Genomic DNA, 8,151 nt, shown 5'->3' with positions numbered 1-8,151 from the left:
TCTCTTTAATATTGTATCTTTGAAAATCCAACCTCTACTCTAGATGTTTAATCTTTGCTCTTAGGTTTTTGTGGTCAATTTTGTACATTTAAAAACCCAAACTTCACTACCCCAGTTTACCTGAGAGCGAGATTACTGGCTTGACCACTCTCTCCTCCTCTGGACTCTCCTTTTTCTCCACCAGGTGGCCTCTGTCTCTTTTCTCCCCCATCTCTCCTCTATCCAACTCTGTGAATCTCTGTGTGTTCCAGACGGTGGAGAACACCTAAGGAACAGGTTACTGGCAGCATTTGTCTCTCTCCTACTCATTCCTCTCTCTGATCCTCCTGGTCACCTCTGTCTACTTCCCCCTCTCCTCTTCCCCGTATAACTCTGTAAATACCTCTGAGTGGTCCAGACTATAGAGCGCACATAAGGAAGTGACTACTGGCTAGCTTGCTCTCTTCTCTTTTGATCTCACCACATCTCATTCCAGTCACCTCTAACTACCTCCTCCATCTTCTCTTCTCCTTATAACTCAGTGAACCTCTCTGAGTGTCCCTCAATGTGGAGAAACTTTTCATCTTTAATCTAGATGTTTTATCATCGGTGCTGTATAGGTGGAGAAGTCTAGAGGCTACTGTAAAAATAAAACTGAAAACCAGAAGCAGGAGGCTTAAATCCAAAGCCTGAAAACATTAGAGAACTCTTGAATTCAGGGAACATTAAGCAATAGGAGCCCATCTAATGCCTTCATACCTATACCGAAACCAAGCTCCACCCAAGGGCCAACAAGTTCCAAAACAAGACATACCACACAAATTCTCCAGCAACACAGGAACACTCCCCTGAGCTTCAATATACAGGCAGCTCAAAATTATCCCAAAACCTTTGATGTCTCGTAACCCATTACGGGTCACTCCACTGCACTCCAGAGAGAAGAAACCCAGCTCCACCCACCAAAACTCCAACACAAGCCTCCCTAACCAGGAAACCTTGACAAGCCACTGATAGAACCCCACCCAAAGTGAGGAAGCTCCATAATAAAGAGAACTCCACAAATTACCAGAATATAAAAAGGCCACCCCAAACGCAGCAATATAACCAAGATGAAGAGACAGAGGAATACACGGCAGGTAAAGGAACAGGAGAGTTGCCCACCAAACCAAACAAAAGTGGAAGAAGTAGGGAATCTACCGGAGAAAGAATTCTGAATATTGACAGTGAAAATGATCCAAAATCTTGAAATCAAAATGGAATCACAGATAAATAGGGTAGAGACAAGGATTGAGAAGATGCAAGAAAGGTTTAACAAGGACCTAGAAGAAATAAAAAAGAGTCAAAATATAATGAATAATGCAATAAATGAGATCAGAAACACTCTGGAGGCAACAATTAGTAGAATAACGGAGGCAGAAGATAGGATTAGTGAAATAGAAGATAGAATGGTAGAAATAAATGAATCAGAGAGGAAACAAGAACAACGAATTAAAAGAAATGAGGACAATCTCAGAGACCTCCAGGACAATATGAAACGCTCCAACATTCGAATTATAGGAGTCCCAGAAGAAGAAGACAGAAAGAAAGATCATGAGAAAATCCTTGAGGAGATAATAGTTGAAAACTTCCCTAAAATGGGGAAGGAAATAATCACCCAAGTCCAAGAAACACAGAGAGTTCCAAATAGGATCAACCCAAGGCGAAACACCCCAAGACACATATTAATCAAATTAACAAAGATCAAACACAAAGAACAAATATTAAAAGCAGCAAGGGAAAAACAACAAATAACACCCAAGGGGATTCCCATTAGGATAACAGCTGATCTTTCAATAGAAACTCTTCAGGCCAGGAGGGAATGGCAAGACATACTTAAAGTGATGAAAGACAATAACCTACAGCCCAGATTACTGTACCCAGCAAGGATCTCATTCAAATACGAAGGAGAAATCAAAAGCTTTACAGACAAGCAAAAGCTGAGAGAATTCAGCATCACCAAACCAGCTCTCCAACAAATTCTAAAGGATATTCTCTAGACAGGAAACGTGAAAAGGGTGTATAAACCCGAAGCCAAAACAATAAAGTAAATGGTAACGGGATCATACTTATCAATAATTACCTTAAACGTAAATGGGTTGAATGCCCCAACCAAAAGACAAAGACTGGCCGAATGGATGCAAAAACAAGACCCCTCTATATGCTGCTTACAAGAGACCCACCTCAAAACAAGGGACACATACAGACTGAAAGTGAAGGGATGGAAAAAGATATACCACACAAATAGAGACCAAAAGAAAGCAGGGGTGGCAATACTCATATCCGATAAAATAGACTTTAAAACAAAGGCTGTGAAAAGAGACAGGGAAGGCCACTACATAATGATCAAAGGAACAATCCAAGAAGAAGATATAACAATTATAAATATATATGCACCCAATATAGGAGCACCGCAATATGTAAGACAAATGCTAACAAGTATGAAAGGGGAAATCAGCAATAACACAATAATAGTGGGAGACTTTAATACCCCACTCACACCTATGGACAGATCAACTAAACAGAAAATTAACAAAGAAATGCAAGCTTTAAATGATGCATTAGATCAGTTAGACCTAATTGATATCTATAGGACATTTCACCCCAAAACAATGAATTTCACTTTTTTTTCAAGTGCTCATGGAACCTTCTCCAGGATAGATCACATCCTGGGCCATAAATCTAAACTTGATAAATTCAAAAAAATCGAAATCATTCCAAGCATCTTTTCTGACCATAATGCATTAAGATTAGATCTCAATTACAGGAGAAAAACTATTAATAATTCCAACATATGGAGGTTGAATAACACACTTCTGAATAGCCAACAAATCACAGAAGAAATCAAAAAAGAAATCAAAATATGCATAGAAACTAATGAAAATGAAAACACAACAACCCAAAACCTGTGGGACACTATAAAAGCAGTGCTAAGAGGAAAGTTCATAGCAATACAGGCATACCTCAAGAAACAAGAAAAAAGTCAAATAAATAACCTAACTCTGCAACTAAAGCAACTAGAAAAGGAAGAATTGGAGAACCCCAGAGTTAGTAGAAGGAAAGAAATCTTAAAAATTAGGGCAGAAATAAATGCAAAAGAAACAAAAGAGACCATAGCCAAAATCAACAAAGCCAAAAGCTGGTTCTTTGAAAGGATAAATAAAATTGACAAACCATTAGCCAGACTCATCAAGAAGCAAAGAGAGAAAAATCAAATCAATAAAATTAGAAATGAAAATGGAGAGATCACAACAGACAACACAGAAATACAAAGGATCGTAAGAGACTACTATCAGCAGTTGTATGCCAATAAAATGGACAACGTGGAAGAAATGGACAAATTCTTAGAAAAGTACAATTTTCCAAAACTGAACCAGGAAGAAATAGAAAATCTTAACAGACCCATCACAAGCACAGAAATTGAAACGGTAATCAGAAATCTTCCAGCAAACAAAAGCCCAGGTCCAGACGGCTTCACAGCTGAATTCTAACAAAAATTTCGAGAAGAGCTAACACCTATCCTCCTCAAACTCTTCCAGAAAATTGCAGAGGAAGGTAAACTTCCAAACTCATTCTATGAGGCCACCATCACCCTAATACCGAAACCTGAAAAAGATGTCACAAAAAAGGAAAACTACAGGCCAATATCACTGATGAACATAGATGCAAAAATCCTCAACAAATTCTAGCAATCAGAATCCAACAACACATTAAAAAGATCATACACCATGACCAAGTGGGCTTTATCCCAGGGATGCAAGGATTCTTCAATATCCGCAAATCAATCAATGTAATTCACCACATTAACAAACTGAAAAATAAAAACCATATGATTATCTCAATAGATGCACAGAAGACCTTTGACAAAATTCAACATCCATTTATGATCAAAACTCTACAGAAAGCAGGAATAGAAGGAACATACCTCAACATAATAAAAGCTATATATGACAAACCCACAGCAAACATTATCCTCAATGGTGAAAAATTGAAACCATTTCCCCTAAAGTCAAGAACAAGACAAGGGTGTCCACTTTCACTGCTACTATTCAACATAGTTCTGGAAGTTTTGGCCACAGCAATCAGAGCAGAAAAAGAAATAAAAGGAATCCAAATTGGAAAAGAAGAAGTAAAACTCTCACTGTTTGCAGATGACATGATCCTCTACATGGAAAACCCTAAAGACTCCACCAGAAAATTACTAGAGCTCATCAATGAATATAGTAAAGTTGCAGGATATAAAATCAACACACAGAAATCCCTTGCATTCCTATACACGAATAATGAGAAAGTAGAAAAAGAAATTAAGGAAACAATTCCATTCACCATTGCAATGAAAAGAATAAAATACTTAGGAATATATCTCCCTAAAGAAACTAAAGACCTATATATAGAAAACTGTAAAACACTGATGAAAGAAATCAAAGAGGACACTAAGAGATGGAGAAATATACCATGTTCATGGATCGGAAGAATCAATATAGTGAACATGAGTATACTACCCAAAGCAATTTACAAATTCAATGCAATCCCTGTCAAGCTACCAGCCACATTTTTCACAGAACTAGAACAAATAATTTCAATTTGTATGGAAATACAAAAAACCTCGAATAGCCAAAGCAATCTTGAGAAAGAAGAATGGAACTGGAGGAATCAATCTGCCTGACTTCAGGCTCTACTACAAAGCCACAGTCATCAAGACAGTATGGTACTGGCACAAAGACAGACATATAGATCAATGGAACAAAACAGAAAGCCCAGGGATAATTCCACACACATATGGACACCTTATCTTTGACAAAGGAGGCAAGAATATACAATGGAGTAAAGACAATCTCTTTAACAAGTGGTGCTGGGAAAACTGGTCAACCACTTGTAAAAGAATGAAACTAGATCACTTTCTAACACCGTACACAAAAATAAACTCAAAATGGATTAAAGATCTAAATGTAAGATCAGAAACTATAAAACTCCTAGAGGAGAACATAGGCAAAACACTCTCCAACATAAATCACAGCAGGGTCCTCTATGATCCACCTCCCAGAATACTGGAAATAAAAGCAAAAATAAACAAATGGGATCTAATTAAAATTAAAAGCTTCTGCACAACAAAGGAAAATATAAGCAAGATGAAAAGACAGCCTTCTGAAATGGGAGAAAATAATAGCAAATGAAGCAACTGACAAACAACTAATCTCAAAAATATACAAGCAACTTATGCAGCTCAATTCCAGAAAAATAAACCACCCAATCAAAAAATGGGCCAAAGAACTAAATAGACATTTCTCCAAAGAAGACATACGGATGGCTAACAAACACATGAAAAGATGCTCAACATCACTCATTATTAGAGAAATGCAAGTCAAAACCACAATGAGGTACCACTTCACACCAGTCAGAATGGCTGCGATCCAAAAATCTGCAAGCAATAAATGCTGGAGAAGGTGTGGATAAAACGGAACCCTCCTACACTGTTCGTGGGAATGCAAACTAGTATAGCCACTATGGAGAACAGTGTGGAGATTCCTTAAAAAATTGCAAATAGAACTACCTTATGACCCAGCAATCCCACTGCTGGGCATACACACCGAGCAAACCAGAATTGAAAGAGACACATGTACCCCAATGTTCATCGCAGCACTGTTTATAATAGCCAGGACATGGAAACAACCTAGATGTCCATCAGCAGATGAATGGATAAGAAAGCTGTGGTACATATACACAATGGAGTATTACTCAGCCGTTAAAAAGAATTCATTTGAATCAGTTCTGATGAGATGGATGAAACTGGAGCCAATTATACAGAGTGAAGTAAGCCAGAAAGAAAAACACCAATACAGTATACTAACACATATATATGGAAATTAGGAGGATGGCAATGACGACCCTGTATGCAAGACAGGAAAAAAGACACAGATGTGTATAACGGACTTTTGGACTCAGAGGGAGAGGGAGAGGGTGGGATGATTTGGGAGAATGGGAATTCTAAACATGTATACTGTCATGTAAGAATTGAATCGCCAGTCCATGTCTGACGTAGGTTGCAGCATGCTTGGGGCTGGTGCATGGGGATGACCCAGAGAGATGTTGTGGGGAGGGAGGTGGGAGGGGGGTTCATGTTTGGGAACGCAAGTAAGAATTAAAGATTTTAAAATTTAAAAAATTAAAAAATAATAAATAAATGCTGGAGAGGGTGTGGAGATAAGGGAACCCTCTTACAGTGTTGGTGGGAATGCAAATTAAAAAAAAAAAAGCATCAAGTGGAGGCTCTGATCCAAACAAAATGTCATGGGTCATAAAAACTTCTCATTTAGTCCTTGAGTTAAACAGAAAACTCAGTAATCAATGAATGCAAAACAGTATGGCTGTGATGGAAGACAGTATAGCAGTTCCTCAAAAAAGTAAACATACAATCAGCATCTAGTACAGCAAGACCACTTTTGCGGATGTACTCAAAAGAACTGAACACACAAACTTGATCTTTTTGCACACCTGTGTGCAAATGTTCACAATAGCCAAAGGTGGAAATAATCCAAAAATCCACTGACAGATGAATGGATACAAACAATGTTGTATAGTCCTATAATGGAATGTTATTCAGCCTTAAAAAGAAATTAAATTCTGGCACTGGCTTCAACATAGATGAACCTTGAAGACATTGTGCTACATGACATAAGCTAGACACAAAAGGTCAAACATTGTGTGATTCCACTTATACACAGCACCGAAAGTAGTTAAATTCAGAGAGAGAAGTAGAATGGTGAGGGATGAGGGGAGGGAAGTTCTGAACAATGTGATAGTTGATGTGAATAAACAGTGTACTTAAAAAGAGTTAAGATAGTAAATGTTTTATTGTGTATATTTTGCCACAATTTAAAAAATCAATGATCAAAAGCCAAAAGTAATTTTACCAAAGCTGTGAAAATGTGAATAAATGACAAGTCATTTTACATACGATTTCTCCTGAAAGATCATTCCAAGTTCAGCTGAAAAGCACTAAAATGCTGAATGGGGCATTTTAGGAAGCTGCAGATGTGCAGCCTTAGAGAGCTCCTAGACATGTGTTCCAGCCTGGAATCCATGGTGCAGACAAATTATGACTCTGAGCTTAGCAGCCATTCCATTTCTAACACCCACCCTGATTTCTTCCCAGGACCAGGGATTGGAAGTTGAATAAGAACCACAAACATTCAGAATTGCTCTGTAGCCCCAGATTTGCTGGTGCTAAGGAATCAGCCCATCTGTAACCTGCAAAAAAAGTGTATTATTCTTGCACTTCAGCAGGATTCTAGATGCAAGGCTGGCGCTAGTGCTAAGTCACAACCCTGTGGACTGTAGCCCACCAGGCTCCTCTGTCCATGGGACTCTCCAGGAAAGAATACTGTAGTGAGCTGCCATTCCTTCCCCAGGGATCTTCCTGACTCAGGAATTGAACCCAGGTCTCCTTCATTGCAGGCAGATTCTTTAACATCTGAGCTACCTGGGATGTCCTAGATGTAAGGCTAGGCACAAGGAAATTTGTCTTTCCCACATTTCTTGAATTTCAGATTTAGTCTATGGTTTAACCTCTAAAATTCCTGACTTCATACAGGGACAGTTCTTTCAGGCATAATCAAGCCAGCAAATGAACACCTTTGGGAGAAATTTACATTCACACAAGCATACATGCCAGGTCAGATCAGATTTCCCAAAGGTTATGTTCCAAAGTGTTAGTTGGAAATAAGAAAAACAAGTGGACTATGGCTCACCTGTACAGCAAAGAGTAAGCTTTGACTGAACTATCAGCTCACACCTAACTTAAGGCTTTCACATTATAGTTCTGGTGAGTTCCGTGCATATTTATGGGAACTAAGCATGATCTAGGAAGACAAACATCATTTGCGGGGAAATCTAAGTATTTGTCTGCTAAATGGTGGACTGCAAAAGAGACTAGGGCTTCCCTGGTGGCTCAGTGGTTAAAAATCTACCTTTCCTGGAGGAGGAAATGGCAATACACTCTTATATTCTTGCCTGGGAAAGTCCATGGACAGGGGAGCCTGGTGGGCTACAGTTCATGGGGCTACAGAGCACAACTTAGCGACTGAGCAAGCACACATGTACACAGGATGACGATGGAGGACAAGGAAGACCCCTGAC

This window comes from Capra hircus, chromosome 12, assembly GCF_001704415.2.
Source record: "Capra hircus breed San Clemente chromosome 12, ASM170441v1, whole genome shotgun sequence".
In the NCBI taxonomy this organism is placed as follows: domain Eukaryota; kingdom Metazoa; phylum Chordata; class Mammalia; order Artiodactyla; family Bovidae; genus Capra; species Capra hircus.
This window is presented reverse-complemented; position numbering follows the sequence as displayed.